This window comes from Rhinolophus sinicus, linkage group LG18 (assembly GCF_036562045.2).
Source record: "Rhinolophus sinicus isolate RSC01 linkage group LG18, ASM3656204v1, whole genome shotgun sequence".
Classification (NCBI taxonomy): Eukaryota; Metazoa; Chordata; class Mammalia; order Chiroptera; family Rhinolophidae; genus Rhinolophus; species Rhinolophus sinicus.
Genome location: NC_133767.1, coordinates 7,606,601 through 7,626,690, shown reverse-complemented (window position 1 = coordinate 7,626,690; position 20,090 = coordinate 7,606,601). Strand labels below are relative to the sequence as shown.

At 47.5% G+C, this 20,090-nt stretch overlaps 1 protein-coding gene across 5 annotated transcripts in view; it reads right to left on the bottom strand.

The window, feature by feature from the left end:
• LITAF (lipopolysaccharide induced TNF factor) overlaps positions 1-20,090 on the bottom strand; it is a 93,354-nt gene that overhangs the window by 8,359 nt on the left and 64,905 nt on the right. The window contains exon 1 of one of the 5 annotated variants that reach the window (XM_074322862.1): positions 16,198-16,330. The exons of 3 other annotated variants lie outside the window; for them this stretch is intronic. The gene's annotated coding sequence lies outside the window, so the exon portion shown is untranslated. Of the gene's footprint in view, positions 1-15,288; positions 16,331-20,090 lie in introns of those variants that run through there. One more of the 5 variants, XM_019719696.2, reaches the window with a different exon arrangement.

Genomic DNA, 20,090 nt, shown 5'->3' with positions numbered 1-20,090 from the left:
CGTCAAGGACGTGCTGTCCCTTCCTGTCCCAGGAAAGGCAGACCCAGAGCTGCCTACTCGATTTATTATGAAAACTGAGTCATATGAAAAACCACAAGAGCAGAAAACGCCATGCGTACAGAAAGCCTAAAATAGCCCCGTTTGCTGTGGCTGCAAATGGAGTGCTTTGGGAGGGAAAAATAAGGCCTGGGATGCCCTAAATGGTGCAAATAGTTTGGGTCAAACCGCTGGAAACCAATGACTCAACTCAGAAGTGGAATTTCTCTGCTTCAAAACCACTGCCTTTCTCCTTTAAAAGTAAAGAAACGTGGCCAGAAATTGTATTGGAAAGAGTGAACACAAAAACAAAACAAAAAAGAATTAAAAGCCCCTTGTTCTGGAAATTAAGGCTTGGGCCCCTCCATTTATTGACCAGGTATCATCCTTCTTGTGGTCACATCCTATTTTCTGGAACTTTAGGACACTGCCTCTTAGGAACATTGCTTTTGGATCAAACAGTCACATAAACACACCTATAACTCCGAAAAGAACAAGAGCAACAGACTAGAATAGTAAAAAAGAAAAGAAAAGAAAAGCAACAACCCATAAGCAGCTGGTTTGCTAGCTTTCTAAATAAATTCCACCCGCATTCCTGCCCCAGGCCAGGAAATGCCACTTCCTTCACTCCCATTTCTTGTTCTGCCCCCCACCCATTTCTTTTTAATTTGGCTTCTCCGAGGGGCAGGAGGCCCACCTACCCACCCTTCCAGAAAGGATTTGCTCAACTTGCCTCCACTCCTTCCTCCCAACCCCCCCAATGTGACACTCTTAAGATCAGCAGTCTTTCACCCCAACACACACACACATACATACATACACATATACATGCACGCACGCACGCACACACATACACAGGCATACACACTCACAGACACACACTCCATTGTCACCAGAGAACCCTTTGTTACTCTGGATCAGGCCGCCTGTGTGCTCAGGCGCTAGCACAATTACATCTAATACTTGCGTCCCTTTTTCTGGGACAAACTGGAAACCCTAGGAAAGCATCTCTGAATTTAACAAAACAGCAAAGCCACAGTTTTGCACATAAAAGCACAGCCTTGAGAATCCTGGGCGACTGGGGCAGTCTCTGCAGAGCCTTGGTTGCTATGGTTACGAGGAGCTTTGTGGGGAGAAATAAAGGAACAAACAAGGGGGTCTCCTTCGTCCTTCCCCAGTTGTTTAACTTTGTTATTAAGCCCCTGAGAGTGGCTTTCTCGATTGTCCATTCAAAAGAACACCCGTAGAAAGCCAGCCGCCAACCACCTTCCACCCACCCCCACAGAAATCAAGAAAACACGAAGGGTTGGGGATTTCTGTTTTCATCATCTCAGAATGACTCTTTTATTAGCTACTTCTAAATCCAGGGAAGCATTCCAAACCCATATTTTAAATACGGAAAATGTGACCAGGCTGGTCTCATGGGCTTGTGACCTGCACAGTCCCACAGGGCCCCACGCTCAGTGGAAACTCTGCGGCTGCCATCTTGAAATTGTGGATCCTTGTTTGAAGGGCAGGCCCGTGCTGCACTGGGGTAGACTGTCCTGTCGCTGAATGGGATCACTGGTTATAGAAAAGGAAACGGTGGTGCTCCTGATCCATGGAGTTACATTTCTGTTGCAAGAACTGGGCTTGGCCTTGGAAATTGGCTCATGACAAGTTGCATAACCCTGGCCCCTTGTTTCTCATCTGTGAATTTGCCACTTGGAATTCTGGGATCCCTCGCTGAAAATGTGCCTTGTCCCGAAGTCTCAACAATTTGCTCGGTGGAAGAGACTCTCTTACAGGGGCAGTGAGGGATAGAAGGGTATTTATTCCTGGGCCTGCAGGGATGAGTGGGGGTAGCTCATTCATGAAGCCCGGTCAAGAACAGAATCGCTCAACCTTGTTTTCATTACAGCTGCCTCCCCCACTACCTTCCCACCCCCTGCCCTAAGGAGAAAAATTAAATTATATTTAAATTTAATTAATTAATTTAAATATAATTTAATTTCTGCCTAACAAGAGAAATGAAATACAAAGAAATAAGGTTTCACTGGGTAGGGTTGAGTTTTGGAGGGCCACACACCACTATAACATCTAAGACTTTTTTCCTACCCTTCCTCTCCCTCAAGAATGGATTTTTACTACCTTGGGTCCCCCCTGAGAAGCCACAGTGAGAGGCCAATGAGTTTTCCAAATCACCAACATGTATTCATTTAGTATTTCTAAAATGTGCCTCCTTTTTTCTTACTGTCATAACCTTTCATTGACCAAGTCCTAATGTCCCTTACATCTGTCTATTCTTTTACAGGCATGCTCAGCCCTCTCAAGCCTTAATCTCATGAGCAGGATGGGGTGACCACTTCCTCTTGTCATCAGTCACTCCTCGGGGCTTGAATCTGCTGTGTCCTTACCCCAGGAAGAAAATGAAGATTGGGCCAGCCCGGTGGCTCAGGCGGTTGGAGCTCCATGCTCCTAACTCCGAAGGCTGCCGGTTCGATTCCCACATGGGCCAGTGGGCTCTCAACCACAAGGTTGCCAGTTTGATTCCTCGAGTCCCACAAGGGATATGGTGGGCTCTGCCCCCTGCAACTAAGATTGAACATGGCACCTTGAGCTGAGCTGCCTCCCGGATGGCTCAGTTGGTTGGAGCGCGGGCTCTCAACCACAGGGTTGATGGTTGAACTCCCGCAAGGGATGGTGGGCTGTGCCCCTTGCAACTAGCAACGGCAACTGGACCTGGAGCTGAGCTGCGCCCTCCACAACTAAGACTGAAAGGACAACAACTTGACTTGGAAAAAGTCCTGGAAGTACACACTGTTCCCCAATAAAGTAAAAAAGATAAAGAAAGTGAAGATTGTTAAGGGGTACCAGATAACCAGGCTGTTAAAACCTTGTTTTGGCATCTTTGAGTCCAGAGGTTCTGGCCTGAGCAAAATCTACTGCTCTCCACTCCCACCCCAGATTCACAACACATTAAGATGAACTATCACAGGTTCTTACTTTATGGTGATGGGCCCTGTAACTCATGCCCTTACATGCACCATCCCAAGTAATTCTCACACCACTGACTCAGGAATTATTGTTACCATCATCCTGACTTACAAATGAAGAAACTGGGGCCCAGAGAGGTTCAGCTATTTGTCCAAAGTCACACAGATGGAGTGGCAGGGCTGGGGTTTGAACCCACACCCATCGGACTCAGGAACTCTTTTGTATGCCTTGCCTCCAAACGAAACGTTAAAAGAAAATAAACTCTTAGTGGGAGAAACACATCTGAATGCCTCTCGAGATATCAACTCTCTGCCTCCCTAACATGGGTAAAAAGATGCATTTCCTGCAGACTTTCACACCACACACCATGCACCCAAAACAAACAAACAAAAAGACCGGCCTATGATGGATTCTAACGAATTTTGTCACTGCAGACTTTGCAGTTCAAAAGGATGTGCTTCTTTAATAAGGAAGGGGGCACAGCATCTTACTGATCAACCAAAGGGAGATGGCCACAAAGTTCTTCCTCCTCGATTTGGGGAAACAGACAATGAAGGGGAAATCTCAGAATTTCAGAGATGCAACTTTTGTCCAAAGCTGCATATTTAAAGCGACAGTGTGCGTGGCTGGGCTATCTCAGTTACCTGCTGCAACACGAGGGGAGAACAGGCAAAGCCTCTGGGCTGCTGAGTCTCAAAGCAGCTCAGTCTCAGCTTTTAATATGGCTCTGCTGAAAGAGAAGGCAAGAGCCCCGGAAGTCCTAGAGAAAAGCCAAGTCTTCAGGCCCTGTGACCTTCATTCCGACCTGACGCTGATATTGGTGAACTGATCCTGAAACGCAGGGAGGTGGGAATAAACTCCACGAGGGGCCTTGCTTTCAGCAACAGATCTGCTCCTCAAAATTTTGGCTGAAACAGCCTGAGAATTCCCTGAAGCATACTGGGGGGAGCTGCTACTTCAGGCGCTCACCACAAGCTTGAGAGTCGTCTTACTTGTTCTGTGTCTGCACCTCACGTTCATTCGATGTTTTGGGAGCCAAGCCTGGTAGCGAGAGGTCTGCCCGGAATCCTCAATTCAAAGGGAAGGGTCTAAAGATGTCTGGCCGACCAGCTTCATCACTAATAAGTCAGCTCTAAGACATTACGAGAATGAGCCTCAAAAACACAATGCTTAAGTAAGAGAAGCCAGACTCAAAAGGCCACATGTTGTGTGATTCCATTGATAGGAAATGTCCAGGGTAGGCAAATCCACAGAGACAGAATGCAAAGTAGTGGTGACCAGGGGCTGGAGGGAGGGTGTTGGGAGGAAATGGGGGGTGACTGTTAATGGGTGTGGGGTTTCTTTTTGGGATAATGAAAATATTCTAGAAAGAGAAGTGACAGCTACACAACACTGTGAATGGACTACATGCCACTGAATCATGACAAAAATGGTGCATTTTCTGTTTTGTGAAATTTTACCTCAATAAAAAAAATAAAATAAAAAGGCGTTGCTGGAAATCTCTGATCTCCAACGTCACAAGCCAAGGCTTACAACTCGAGCCTCCAAATTCACCACTAGTCTTAGGTCGGCCCATCTTATGGGCCCCGTTTACCTAAAATCAAGACCACTGGGGTCTTCCGGGTACTCCCCAACGTGCCCCACCAGGGTGACCAAAGGTCCTGGGTTGCCCAGGATGGAGGGGGCTCCCAGGATGCACTAGACCCCTCCGCCCCACCCCTCTCACTTCACCTCCCACCGTGTTGCAAAAGCAAATCTTGTGTGTGTCTGCAGCCGTGACAAATGCCCCACACATGGCGCTGCACTTTCCTCTTCAAACTCCTTTTCCTTCTTCCTTCCCAATGCGCCTGCAAATTCCTCTCACCCATCACGTGCCACAATGTACGTCACCTTCTCCAAGAAGTCATCTCTGGCCCTCCCCAGGGAGAATTCCTCCCTGAACCCCTCCACACAGTGCAGAAGCCCAGGGCGCAGGGTCTGGAGCCAGACCACCTGTGGTTACAGCCAGGCTCCCACACGTCCCACGACATGTTGGTGCCTCAGTTTCCCCATCTGTACAATGGGCACACTGCTCGTTTCTTAAGGTTCTTGGGAGGATGAAATGAATCCACTGTGAAAAGCACCCAGAACAAGGACATGCTAGCTGCTATTAACACGTGCTTTTCTGCTGTACCTGTCACACAGCATCTTTCTTTACTTGTCTGTCTTCCCGACCAGTCTATGGGCCCTATAACGGCAAGGATCAAAATTTATGAAAATTCGCACCCCCAGCGCCTAGAACTAGGCTCCAAACATCATGCGTGCTTCACAGGATGACCCACCACCCCAGTTTGTCCGGAACTGAGGGGTTTCTCTTGATAGGGCACTTTTGGTGTTAAAACTGGGACAGCTCCGGGCAAACCAGGACAAGTTGGTCACCCTGATGCTTTAACAAATGTTCGTGGAAAACAATACCTGGGTACGAAAAGACCCATCTTGGATGGCATCAAGATTTGGAAGCAGACATAAATGGGACGGTGTCTTACCCTAATAGCCTCAACTCAGAATCTGAGAAAACAATGTTTTTAAAGAAAGATGTTCATGTGACGACAAGCCTGTCATGGATGGTCTCACAGTTCAGCTCAAAGTAACATGAGGATTTGGCCAAAGTGTTACCAAACATGTTCCAGAATTGGAATCACTTAATTGGGTCTGGAATCCTTCATTTCCTCCATGATTTGGCGGGGGTGGGGGTGGGGGGGTGATGTTTGTCAACAGGGCATCCTGGGATATGCAGCAAGAGATCAAGTCAAGATGTGGGTGGAAAGAAATTGAAAGGGGAAGTGTGGAGGCATGCAAACACCAACAAGATAAAATCAGGAAGGAAAAAAAAGCCACAGTCTCTGAAACTCAAGATCACTTCATTTTTACTCCTGGATGTAAGCTGATGACATTGCTAGTATCCCTGCTCTGTGGAGGCGCCTGGTTTCTGCCAATATCCACTCCCGGTCCTGGGTGGGGTTATGGGAGAGAGTGAGGAGGGACACTTCCTGTATTGTCCATTCAAGAGCTGAACTCGTGACCACTCTCCTTGCTGTCACCACCCCAAACTCAGAAGTATGTGTCACTAGGTGTTCATTACCTGATCCTGGGTGTGGCTCTAAAGCTACTTGTTCATCATGGGTGCTGTGTCATCCATTCTTCAGAAATGACAATCTCTCTTTTTTCATGAGTGTCAAGACAATTCCAAGATGCCTTAACGTCAGCAACCCCCGCTGACACGCGTGGACAGGAAGGGGGAACAGAGTTCACACCTTTGCAGGTATCTCCATCCTCAGTGCTGCTCAGTACCCAGCAAGGACTGAAGGGACACTAGTGGCACAGGAGGGACTTAAGGAGTCTCAGGTCACTTTTCCTTCCCACCCCCATCCTTTTCTGGTGAAATGACCAACAGGCAGGAAGGGCCCACAAGCAAAAGAGGAAGAGGACAGAGAGCTAATGCCCAACGCTGAGAATTCTCTTTGGACAATTAGACAAGACACAAAGAGCTTCACAGCAGAATCCAATCAGAAAATGCCCTGGTGGGGAATTCGAGCTCATGGCCACTGAGCTCAGAGATATCACAGGAGGGACGTCTCTGCCTGGTGCCCAAGACACTGTCACACATGCCATTTTCAGAGACACCTGCGTGTATTCCCCGGTTATTCACAAGATATGGGCGGGTACCACCCATATCTCAGGACACAGCAGGAGTGGCCTGGACCTTGGCCTGGCCCGCTGAGTACCCAACGGTCACCAAGAAAAGAAGACATGGAGGAATGTGAGCAGGCGGAGCATGCTGGGGTAACAAAAAGGCCCAAAGAACAGGATTAAGACAATGGGATTTTTACGGCCGGTGGAATGTTTAAGAGCAGAAACTCTGGAACCAACCGCCCTCGGTTCAAATTCCAACTGTGCCACTTCCAGGCTGGGTGAACTTGGGGGGCTAGCTTCATTTCTCTGTGCCTCGATTTCCTCATCTGGAAAATGGGCTCACAGAAATTGTACATCAGGGGTTTGCTGTACTAATGAAGCAAGCAGGTGTGCTCTGAACACTGGGTACGTGGGTTCTATAAACACATCTGTTCTAATCACTTACAGGGAAGCTGAGTAAAGCCCAGGGAGGGCTCATTTGCCCACAGTGACACAGGTTTCACCACGAGGAGGCATGAGGACCCGGGCACAGACCCCATCACACCACGTGTATCCTGTTCTCTATGACGGTTCAAATGTTTCCTTGTTAAAATGTAAAAACAAAACACCTCTTTGCTCAGCGTGGGTCCTTAGCCCCTCAGTCTCCTGCCTCTTTCATGTCCACTGGTGAACCCCCGACCACCACCAGCTGCCTTCCTCCCTCAGCCTCCACTGCCAAGCCCACTCCGTTTCCTGTCCCTTCTCCCGAGGCTGCCGGCACTTCCCCTGGAAGGACTTCCTCACCTGGCCTGGTCCTGCACCTCTGTCTCCTTTAGGGGCTGATCCTCCCCCATCAGCCCTGCCACAGCACGTCCCCAGGGATTCGGGGGTCTGTACACAGCGCCTGTGGTCCCCCCACTCCTCAACCCTACACCCCTCAAGCTGACTATGGGCCACCCCTGGACAACTGCATCTTCACATACGAGAAGATTCTCATCTCTCTCCAAAGCAGGGACGTACAGATGGTCAGGTGTAGTATCGTCAGTGAGAAGTCATGTGGACATCACATGTCTGCTGATACAATGGGGTGAAAAGGGTACGTCAGCTCTGTGGTCTTCCTTCCCCAAACCTCTGACCCCAGGCTCATCATGAGAAAACATCAGACAAACCCAGACGGAACGACTTCCTCCAGGAGACCAGGCCTGTCCTCCTCAAAACTGCCAAGGTCATAAAACCCAAGGGAAGTCCGAGAAACTGTCACAGACCAGAGGAGGAGACCTGACAACTACATAAAATGTAGGATCCTGGGACAGAACACAGTGGGAAATCTGGTGGCCTTCAAATCAAGTCTGGAGTTCGGTTCATAATAAGGTACCAATGGCAGTTTCTTAGTTGGGACAAACACACCCGGTGATGTAAGATGTTGACAATGGGAAGCCAGATGGAACATATGGGACTTCCACACTAATTGTGCAACATATCTGTAAATCCAAAACTATTCTAAATTTAAAAGTTTGTGTTTTTATATTTTTCATTCATCATTAGATTTGCCATTTTTACCTGGCAAAAAGCAAAATGTTTGCTTACTAGCCTGGGGGTAGATGTCACCCAGGGCTGGTGAGAAGGTAAACTGAGGCTCATAGGATAGAAGCATCTGCCCAAATTTAACATGCACGAGTCCTGTGACTCGGCAATTCCCCCTCTAGAAATTGGTTATCAGATATAAATAACGTCATGCATGGACCAAGTGACAAAACCGTGAGCACACAAGGGCAGTCACTGCCATGTTGCTAGAACCACCTACGTGTCCATCGCAGAGGACCAGGTCGATCAGCGATGGCCCATCAATGCAAGGCAATGGTATGCACCCATCAAAACAGAGCGAGGTGGGAGGGGGGTGGTAGATGAGGGTAAAGGGGACCCAATATATGGTGATGGAAGGAGAGCTGACTCTGGGTGGGGAACACATAACGTGATATACAGATGATGTGTTACAGAATTGTACACTTGAAATCTATGTAACTTTACTAACCATTGTCACCCCAATAAGCTTTAATTAAACAAAAAGAAACATAAATAAATCTTAGTGCCTTAAAACAAACAAACAAACAAACAGAATGAGGAGTTTTACGTGCAGAAATGCAGTTATCTCCAAGATGATCATTGCATGAAAAAAGCCTGAAAAGTGTGCACAGCCAGCCACCATTTGTGTAGAAGGAAGAAAGATGTATATATTTCCTTACATAATATGCATAGCGTCCCCCAAAGGATACACAAGAAGCTGGTCACCGGGGCCGCGTGTAAGCAGGGGAGGAGGTGAGCTGGGGATGCAGTGGGACAAATACTTGTCACATTTAAACCCTTGTTGATCTTTTGTATGTTCAGCAAGAAAAAAATTAGAGGAAATATATTTATCAGTCATGACTCAACACATTTATAATTTATTGATTATAATTTAAAATATTTATTATCATGCATTTCTAATTAAATAATATTAATTTTTTTTTTAGTGGGGAAAAAAGTTTCCTCTCCAAATCCTGCCCGGCCCTCTTCAAGCTGGCTTCCCGAGTTCTCCTACGTCGGTGCAAAATGACACCGTCACAGCGCTTTCTCCATGAGCTGTGTATCTAGTCCCTGCCCAGCAGCTGGCCCTCGGCCTCTCCCTGAGTGTTTGCAGAGTGATTAAAGCTTCTGATCACTTGTTTGGTGAGATGTGCACTCCACCATTCCCGCTGGGTCATCCCCAAATCAGTACAGCAATACCCTCTTCACCACTAAGCTTGAGTTCTCCTCTCTGTATATTGTGCTGTGATCCGTTTTTCATGCAGAAGGATCTGAAAGCCGACCGGGACTCTCCCTCGATGGTCCCAAGGAACCCATGTGGGGAAGCAAAGTCAACCAACATGGGCAGATACGGGGGCAAACACAAAGGGGAAACTGAGTCCAGATTCTAAGGCAAGCAGAGAGTCTGGGGGACAGTGTGGCTGAGCACGCAGAAAGAAGCAGGCACACCTGTGTACTGTGGGGAAGTCAGGAAGGTGGGTTGGGCTATGGGAGCCTTTACACCACCAAGAGCCTGGCCCGGGCAAGGTGGGCACCAGGCTGGACCTTCTGGGGAGGGACCCTGAAGATTTCATTAACCAGCAGCCCAAGCATGACTTCAAGTCTCCCCACCCCCGATCAAAGTATTCAACTCCTGCCAAGGAGAGTTCAGATTCTAAAAATAAGCCTCAAAACCTAGAATACGGGGAGAAGCCAAGCACAGCAGAAGCCACCCAACAACTCATCAATATAAACACACATCAAAGGCCCCCGGCCCACAGCCAAGAGGTTCTCCTCCCCCTCAGATCACAGCTAAACACAAGGAAAACTCCAGTCTCATAATTTCTGGGGTTGCTTCATTCTGACTGACGGCCTCTTTCAACACCCCTCCCCAGAAAGTATCTTAACTGTGTTCAAAAATCGATCCCATATTTCTCTCTGCCTTCTTAAAATCTGCAAAAATAAATCAATGCCACCCCAGGCTGCGATAGTCCAACAGGGGCTGAGGGCAGCCCCATCTCCATTTGCCACTTCCTATCTTCCCAGGCCGGGGAGCCCAGAACCTGGGCCTCCAGGTAAAGCAAGTGTTACTGTTTCCTTGGGTGCCTCCTGTGAGTAAGGTGAACAAGCATGGACATCTGGCTTGATGATAACATCTGTGTTACTTGGGAGTCTTATGTTTGCTTATTTCCTCAATTCCCGCTGGCTGGTATTATAACTGTCATGTCTTTGAAAACTGGAAAACAACAGTTTTGCCTTTAGCAAAATTTGGGAATAAGGTGAGTCGGCAGTAAATGTTAACTGCTGCATTCTTTTAAAGCCTGTCCCACTTCGCGACCCAGCCCACACCATTCAGCCCTCGACGGCATATGCCTTCCTCATGCTTCCTTACAATTTCCTGTCTGCAAGTTAGGAGCTGTCCCCCAAACGGGACCACACTGCACCCCTCCAGGGGAAGGGCTCTGTTCCCTATTTCCCTGGATTCCCCGCAGGGCTTTGGGAAAGTGACACACAGCCTACCTCTTCCATGGAGCTCAGATTTCGTGTCAGGTGTGGCCTCTATACCCCATAAACAACGGCCATTATCTACAGTGAAAACTCTTTAGAAGTATGTATTTTTTAAATGAAGAAAAGACAAATCTTCCTTATCAGAAGAATTCCAAATGATATATACAGACACCTTCCCCTCCAGGAAGTGGAATTTAATCTTTTCCCTCCCCCTCCTGGGTGTGGACTATTGTTAGTATCTTGCTTTTAAAGAATAATCAATGAAAAGAGAAAATGAGTAACTTTACAGTGGAGAAGCCTGGCAAACACTGTCTTTATTCGGTGACTAACGTCTTAGTGATGCCATGTGGCTATCATGTACCCCCTGATGTGACAGGACGGGAAGGGCTCATCACCTCTGTGGCATTCTTCCCCAAACCCATAACCCCCGTGCAAGCATGAGAAAAGCATCAGATAAACCCAATTCGAGAGAAATTCTACAAAATCCCTGCCCAGCACCCCTCAAAAGCAGTTATGAAAAACAAGGAAAAATTGAGCAACTGTAACAGACCAGAGGAGACAGGGAGATGGAGCAATTAATGGGTTGGGAGCTTGGAAAGGAAAAAAGGACCTCAGCGTAAAAACCGAACTCCAGATAAAGACTGTGGAGTCTTTATTGATTAATAGTGGGTACCAATGTCAAGTTTCCTAGTTTGACAAACGTACTCTGGTGATGCTGGAAGATGCTGGCAATGGGAGAGGGGTGTACGGGAACCCCATGTATTAACCGCACCTTTCCTGCAAATCTAAAATTAAACTATAAGGTGAACTGGAGCAGGCAGGCCTCACCCAAAGGCATTCAAGTTCAATTTCTTAAAAATGTAAAAAAGGGGTTTATTTCTTTAAGAAAGTATTTTTTAAGTGTATTTTGGTTAAATGTAAAAGATTAAATGGAGGCAGGGGTGATGACCAGTGTTTCTAATATTTCTAGTTAGGGAGGTTAAAAAAAAGAAAGAAAAAGAAAAAGACACCCACAAATTTAAGCAAATGATCAGGCCTTAAAATTTAAGGAATCTCCAAAACTCCTCCCAGCTGAACGCACATCGAAGCTCCACAAATCTATACCCCTTCCCTTAAGATGTAGACTTTTAAAGTGGTCTTAAACACATGTGGGTAAGAAACTCTTCTAAAAATACATCCTCGTGCTATGTCTAGGAACAGTTTTTTAGATTTAGGTATCAGATCAACACACAAAAGGGCAAGGCCTTCAGAGAGAAGATAAAGCCCCGTTTTCACCACCAACTTAATCCTTTAAGATCAGTGCTTTCAGGAAGAAAAAAGGAAGATTATTCAATTCCATACCCCGTTCCCACCCTCCAGCCCCAGAAAAGAAACCTGGGAGACATCAGGGAATATGAGCATCACAGAAATGACCCCGGGAGACCCCAGGGAAAAAAAGAGATTCCTCTGGCAAAGGGCACACATGCAAATTGTCAGGTCTCCAAAGAAAATAGCCTAGTTTGTAGATAGGCGGAGGACCAGCTGGAAAGGCCCAAACGGTCTGGTCTTTTACGGTCTCTGGAGAAAAATGTTCTTTACAATAATGTGAGCATAAGTGAAACCTGATTACAAAAGCCCTAAGGGACTCTCTGGCTTGTACATTTATTAAATGGAATACTGCTCAAAATCCTTAAGGTAAGAGCCACTGGCTAGCCATTTTTGAAATACAAAGATTCTGCAATGCTGTTTATGTTGTAATGGAATTTAACCTGTAGAAAATGTCGAACGTGAATGGTACTTCTTAAATTCTAAATTAATAAGGAGGAAGAATTTAGACAAAAGGGGAAATTGGACTCTCCAGCCGTCTCCGGGAAAGGAAGTGAAAAATTGTACTAGGGTTCTTGGGCTATTTGACCCCCTAAACAAATTCAATTCAGTATACCTCTGTAAAAACACAGACGTTCATAGTGAAATAGTTCAGAGCGACGCTTTCAAATTCCATTTTCTGAATTCAGTCTGTTTCTGCAGGGCGCTATGTTCCACAAGTTACAGATAAAGTTACCACAATCTGAGAGCCAGGTTCAAACATGGCGCAAGTACAAATTACAGTGAATTGTGGAACGAGAAATGCTTCCACCGGGGAGTTGGGCCGCTCCCCCAGAACCAGAGAGGGCAATTTCCCTCTGGATTCCTGTGAAACCACATCCCGGGTTTCCACATGAATGATGGTTTTTGATGAAACAGGGCAATGAGAATATTAACAGGACTGCACTGAGAGACAGAACTGCGTGTACCCCGATTGCAACTTCATGAAAAACAAAACAAAAACAAAAACAAAAAACAAGCACCATGGCAAAAGACCAAGCTGCTGAATTAAATCAATCAATCAATCAATCATGCTAGTTGCTTTCATTCACACAGTGAGATTATGCCTGATTCTATACTCTCTGTAATATTGTTATTTTTAATATAACTTTTAAAAAATATCAATGCACTATCTATGAAAATAACCTCCCTGGATCCAAGGCTCAGGCAAGTCAACTGCTAAGCTCTTAAATTTACCCCAGGAACACTGTCAATTCTACAGCTCCACGAGCTAAAGTAGCTTAAATTCTCCATCATTATATGGGATTCTCTGAAGTTAACACAGACGAAGAAGAAAGTGACAAAGAAGAAAGTGTCCCAAGCTTTCAGGATGCTGGTGAATCAACTTCCTCCGTACTAGGAGGTGAACAGGAAATCACTACACAGACACGCTTCGATTTTCCCTTTCTTCTGTCCCTGCCTTAAATCCTACGAAATTATACACGGTTCTTGAAGAGACAGCTTCATTAGCTACAAAAGTGTTATCAGGGCTGCTCCAAGTGCCAGCGCAGGTTCAAACAACAAAACGAAATTGTGAGGACCCAGGAAAGTACCGCTTTGAGCTCAGATAACAATTTTAAGGTAAATAAATACCAATCCAGTGCAGAACAGGTCAAGGGCGGCGCCAAATGGGCACCAAAGATATTATAAACACGTCTGCACGAAAGAGCTAAGGAGGCCTATTTGCCTGAGGAGATGGATCACCTCGCCCACAGGGCTATTTTCACTACAGCAAAAGCAAAAACAAACACAGGACAGGTGCCAGTGCGCAGATTCAAGGATTTCCTCATGTGGATCTTCTTTTTCTTCCACTGTCACCGTAGCTTTGGGGAGGTTCATCTTGAGTGGGAGAGTTTTAAGTTCCTCGTAGGTATCAGCCCATTCTCAGAGTGGCCTTATACGTACCTTGGATCAATGGTTAATGGCTACCATGCATGCACTCTCCTTGACAATGAACTTAGGCTGGAAATGCCTCCGGCTCCTTCCCTCTCAGTGGTTCCCCTTTAACTGTCCTCAACCCTGGGTATTTGTGCCTCCTCCGAAGCTGGGCTGAGATCCTTCTGCTCTTTGGAATGATGCCCATCATGTCTACATGTCTCTTCCACATGTGCTCAGGCCTTGGCTGTGTGACTCAACTTTCCTCTGCTAACCTGGCCCCATGCTCACTGCAATCTCCTTTCCATCCCTCCCAAGCCCCTTCCAGGTAGTAGTGGGCACTGGCTTTTTCCCGGGTGTGTTTCCACACTCCACCCACAGCATAAACCCCTCAGGACCAGGAGCCATTTCTTCCGTGTCCTTTATAGGGCAAGGGTAGCCCTTTATTTCCCCACAGCCATCCCACAAAAGGGACTGAAGGAACAAAAAGGCAGTTTACTTGCCAAAGACAGTGAGTTACTTCAACCTAGTATTTTAGAGACTTAAGAAATTGATCCTCTGTCTCAGATCAAATCCCCGAGTCAATCTACGGAAATACTTCAACAAGGATACTTTTTCAAATGTGAATAAAAGCATCTATTATTAATGCCTTACAGTAACAGAAAAGAGAGAAGATGGCCCTCTCCCATAGTAAATCTACAATAAGTGTTTCTTAGAGAGTCTGGTGCACAGTCAGATCCCATAGCAAGGGCTGGCTGAGAGGAAAGTCAAGTGCAGCATGGGTGTTACTCTATGCCAGGTAGAGCAAATCACCTGTTTTCTGGATTCTGATCCAACTATAATAAAACCAAACAAACATGGAGGTGGAATCTTAAATACCAGCCTCTCTTTACATGGCATCCAGATTAGTACTATTTAAAAAGAGCTACCCTGAGAAGGCTGGGAGTGGCAGTAGGAAGGTAAGTGAAGCAGTCAAGCACACACGCTTTCCTGAAAGGGGCCCCAAATAGCCCCTGAACTAGCTTACCAGGTAAGCACCAGCCTACCAGGCCAAGAGGAGCTTATGCCCCTTGGGAAGGCTGGTGAGAGAATCTCACCTGACAGGCTCAGATAGGAAGGCCCTGGTGGCTTCCAGGTACTGGGTTTCCCAATCACCAAAGCTCAGTGCAAAAGGCAATGACATCAACCCTACTATCTGGAAGCACAAAAGCCACGCGAAAACTAGTCAAGGGCCAGCTGGCCTGATCCCTGAAATGGTGGCCCTTTCAGGATTGCCATTTCACCTCCCCTCCCTGACCCTGAACAGTAGCTGTGGGCACAACATCCAACCAACCCACTGCCCAGATCCATACTGACCTGGAAAGCTGAGGGGAAGGCACCTGTCTAGCTTGGCGAGGACAGGCGATGTCCACCTCTGCCACAGTTTCCCGGGCCTGTGCCACCAGCATCTATCCCGCACCGGCAGTGAACCGGGTCTGGGCGAAGCCGAGGTCACAGGGCGCCCACTTTACCCCGCGGGGAGGCGGTCTAGTGGGGCCAAGGTTCCCTTCGCGTGGTGTCCCCAGATTTTCACCTCCCGTGGGCTCCCGAGGTTCTCCGGTGTCCACATAGGGACCCACGGAGGGACATCCTAGATATTGCGTGGAACCCCGCAGGGCAGGGGCAAAAAACGCAGATGCCGTTGATCCCTAGAAGCCGAATTTCTGGGACCTGGGTCCGGAAATTCTTTGGGTTTTGTTGTTTGTTTTGTTTTCGTTTCTGAACTCCCCGGTGATGATTCTGCAAATCTCAACTTGGAGATCGCAGCCACCAGAGCGAACTGAGACTTTCCTGAAAAGCTTCGGGGCCTCCTTCCCCGGGAGTAAACATCGCAGACCCGGAGCAGCGCGCTTTCAGGTTAGGGGCCGGGAGGCCCCACCGCGCGTTATCCGCGGGCCATCGGCCCACGCGGGGCGCAGGAGCGGAACCCAGCCGGTCCCACCGCCGCGACAAGCACCGGGAGGCTGGCAACCAGCCCGCGCCGGCCTCGCGCGTGAGATCTCGGCCAGACCCCTGCGCCCTCCACCCTCGACCCCAGGAACCCGCCGGGGTCCTCAGCCGCCATGACCGGTGCGATGGCCCCAGGTCTCCCGGCCTCCGCTGCTCCCGAGCCCGGGGGCAGGTGCTCGCGCCGCAGGGACCCCGCTCGCAGCCCGCAGCGCCCCTCGGCTCCCGCCCCCGCTGCCGCGCCTCTTAGCGCCCCAGCCGTGGCCGCGCCGCACTCACCGCCGCCCGCGCCGCCAGTCGAGCCGGGAGGTCTGAGCCGGTCGGGCAGGCGGGTGGGAGGGCGGGACCGCGGCGGGGCGGGGGCGGGACCGGCCGGGGCGGAGCGTGCGGCCCCGCTTCCGGCTTCTCCCCACCTCCGCGCGCTGCCGGGACCCGCGCCCGGGCCCCCACGGGGCCACCACCCACGGGGCCACCACCCCGAGCCACGCCCGGCCCGATCTGAGACTCCGCCAGAGATCACCATCCTCCGGACACTGCCCTTCCCCTTCACCCCTCCGATTTCCCGCTGCCCAGGCGAGACCCTGGACCCCTCACTCCCTGAAACCCGGTTTCAGCCCAGGCCCCTGATGCAGACCTTAGAGCCCTCCACTCGCCCCCGCCCCCCCGTGTCTCCCCTTTCGATTCTGCCCCTGCTCATCATCCCCGCCCCGTGCTACTGGCACCACTAACCCCCCCCCTCCACCCCCGCTCTCTCGACACTAGATCTCGCAACTCTGGCATTCCTTCCCCACCCAGGCCACCGACCTAGAGTCCCAGATCCCACGCTGAGGGAATCTCGCACTCCCTGCCCGTCACTGTCTCACTCCATCACTGAAAACTGCAAATTGGTAACTGCAATTTCAACATCCACTTAACCCTCTGCCCCTAAATGGATGCTGCTTGCCTATATGATAAGAGCCCCATCTGCCTGCTGCAGTAATATCAACAACGCTGATCCAGCACGGCCCCCTGGGAAGTCATTACAGGGCATTAATGAGCTTGTGCCGCTTTGAGAGTAGAGCCCTGGAGATGGGCAGAACCCTAATGTGGCCATCTACAGAAATGCCACTTGGGCAGAGAGCCTATGAGCGCTGTCATGTGTGGATTCTCGGACCTGGATCCTACAATTCCTCTGGTGGTGGAATCCCCTGCCTCTACACTGAGACCCAGAGACACTGAAAGCCAGACAGGGAGAGTGACTGGTCCAAGGTTCCACAGCAGACTGTCCTCTCCGTCCCTGCTCAAAGCTGTCACCACTTTTCACCACATCAACCCAGTTACCATCAGTCGTGGACATATTACTCATTGAGGAGGGGATTTCAAAGTCCTCCCAAGCATGGGGAGTTGCCCGATAGATGTTACTGGCCAGGCCAACCTTTTACTGTTTTAAAACTACAAAGGAAGCTGGATTATGCCCAGCCTCGGCCGTTTTCCATTCTCAAGGTGGGCAAATAAACCTGTTGTCCTGACATGAAACCAGAGTATCATAGACTATCTCTGGTAAGACAGGAGCCTACAGAACACCTGTCAGACAAATTGTTCAAGAAACAGCCCTTGTGAATGCTTCCTTCCTCCCTCCCCCTTGTTTTCTTCTTCCTTTCTACGGAGGGAAAAGTGATAGCACACCTGAATTTCCTTCTGTCTTCTACTTGGTGTTAACGCATCTTCATTCATGTTTCTCCCCCAACTGCAGGAGGTGGCTTTGTTTTTTCATCTGCCCTAAACACTTAACCATAGCTGTAAGCCTGCGATAACTTATGGGGAGAGCTGTAAAACTGTAACTCTTTTTTTAATCCCCCAAAAATCACAGATTGAATTTCCAACCCAATGTTTCCAACGAGGGAAGAAAAATAAACCAGCCACATGATCATCTCAATAGACGCAGAAAAAGTATTTGACAAAATCCAACACCTTTTCTTGATAAAAATACTCAGTAAATTAGCAAATGAAGGGAAACGTCCTTAACCTGGTAAAAAGCATCGGTGAAGAGCCCACAGCTAACATCATCTCCATAGTGAAAGGCTGGATGCTGACCTCCCCGAGATCAGGAACAAGCAAGGATGTCAGCTTTTGCCACTTCTTTTTAACACGGTACTGGAAGGTCTAGCCAGGACAATTAGGCAAGAAAAGGAAATTAAAAGCATCCAGATTTGAAAGGAAGAAATAAAACTATCTCTATTCGCAGATGATATGATGTTCCATGTAGAAAATCCTCAGGAATTCACACACACACACACACACACACACACACACAATTAGTGCTAATAAACAAATTCAGCAGGTGGCAGGATACTAGATCAACAAACAAAAATCAGGTGCATTTCTACAGTAGCAAGGAACAATACAAAAATGAAATTCAGAAAACAATTTAAGGAAGTTTAAGACTTCTACACTGAAAACTACAAAACATTGCTGAAAGAAATGAAAGAAGACCTAAATAAATGGAAAACATGCATGTAGTATGTCAGTCAGAGTTCTATCAGAGAAACCGAACCAGAGGAGGTAGATAAATAGATATATAGACATACAGATATAAACATATATGAAACTCTCGGGCAGGATCTGAAACTCTAGTCCCCAGGTGGAGTTCTTTCTCTGGGAATCCTCAGTTTTGCTCTTAAGGCCTTTCAACTAAGTGGATGAGGCCCAAATTACCAAAACAATCTTCTTTCCTTAAAGTCAACTTGTTGTAGAAGTTAACCACATCTACAATACACCTTCCCAGCAATGCCCAGATTAGTGTTTGCTTGAATTACTGGGCACTATTGCCTAGCCAAGTTGACAAATAAAACCAACCATCAAAGATGGCAATACTCCCCCAAATCAATGTACAAATCCAATGTAATCTCTATCAAAATCCCAATTGCCTTTCTGGCAGAAATAGACAAGCTGATAGTAACATTCATATAGAACTGCAAGGGGCTCTGAAAAACAAAAACAATCTTGGGAAAAAAGAAGTTGGAGGACACACATCTTGATTTAAAAGAAGTTTCCACAAAGCTACAGTAGTCAAAGCATGTGGTATTGGCATGAGACTAGACATATAAGTCAATGAAATAAAATTGAGAGTCCAGATATAAACCCATACGTCTGTGGTCAATGGAGTTTCTAGAAGGATGTCGAGACCATTCCATGGGGAAAGAGTCTTTACAACAAGTGGCGCTGGCACAACTGAATATCCACAGGCAAAAGGAGGAAGTCGAATCCCTACCTCACACCACATACAAAACATTAATTCAAAAGGGAAAAACTATAAAACTCTTAGAAGGAAACAAAAGTACAAATTTTCATGACCCATATTAGGCAATGATTTCTCAAAGGTGACACCAAAAGCACAAGCAACAAAAAGAAAAAAATAGATAAACTGAATTACATCAAAATTAAAAAGCTTTGTGCATCAAGGGACATTATCGAAAGAGAAAAGACAACCCATAAAATGGGAGAAATTAGTTGCAAATCATACATTTGACTGCAATCATATAGACTGATCAATCAATCTATTCAGATTTTATAAAGAGCTCTTATAACTTAATAACAAAAAGACAAACAACCCAATTTTTAAAATGGGCACTGGAATGACACAAAAATTCTGGAGAAAGGCAAAACTATGGAGACAGTAAAAAGACCAGTGTTTGCTGAGGACTGGAGGGATCAGAGCCAGATGAATAGGCAGAGCACAGTGGAATTTTAGGGCAGTGAAAATACTCTCTATGACATTATGACGGACACTTGTCATTGCATTTGTCCAAACCCACAGAATGTACAACATCAAGAGTGAACCCTGGGGGGCCGGCCCGGTGGCTCAGGAGGTTGGAGCTGTGTGCTCCTAACTCCGAAGGCTGCTGGTTCGATTCCCACATGGCCCAGTGGGCTCTCAACCACAAGGTTGCCGGTTCAACTCCCGCAAGGGATGGTGAGCAGTGCCTCCTGCAACTAGCAACAGGCAACTGGACCTGGAGCTGAGCTGCGCCCTCCACAACTAAGATCGAAAGGACAACAACTTGACTTGGAAAAAAGTCCTGGAAGTACACACTGTTCCCCAATAAAGTCCTGTTCCCCTTCCCCGATAAAATCTATAAAAAAATAAAAATAAAAAAGAATTATTAAAAAAAAAAAAAAAGAGTGAACCCTGG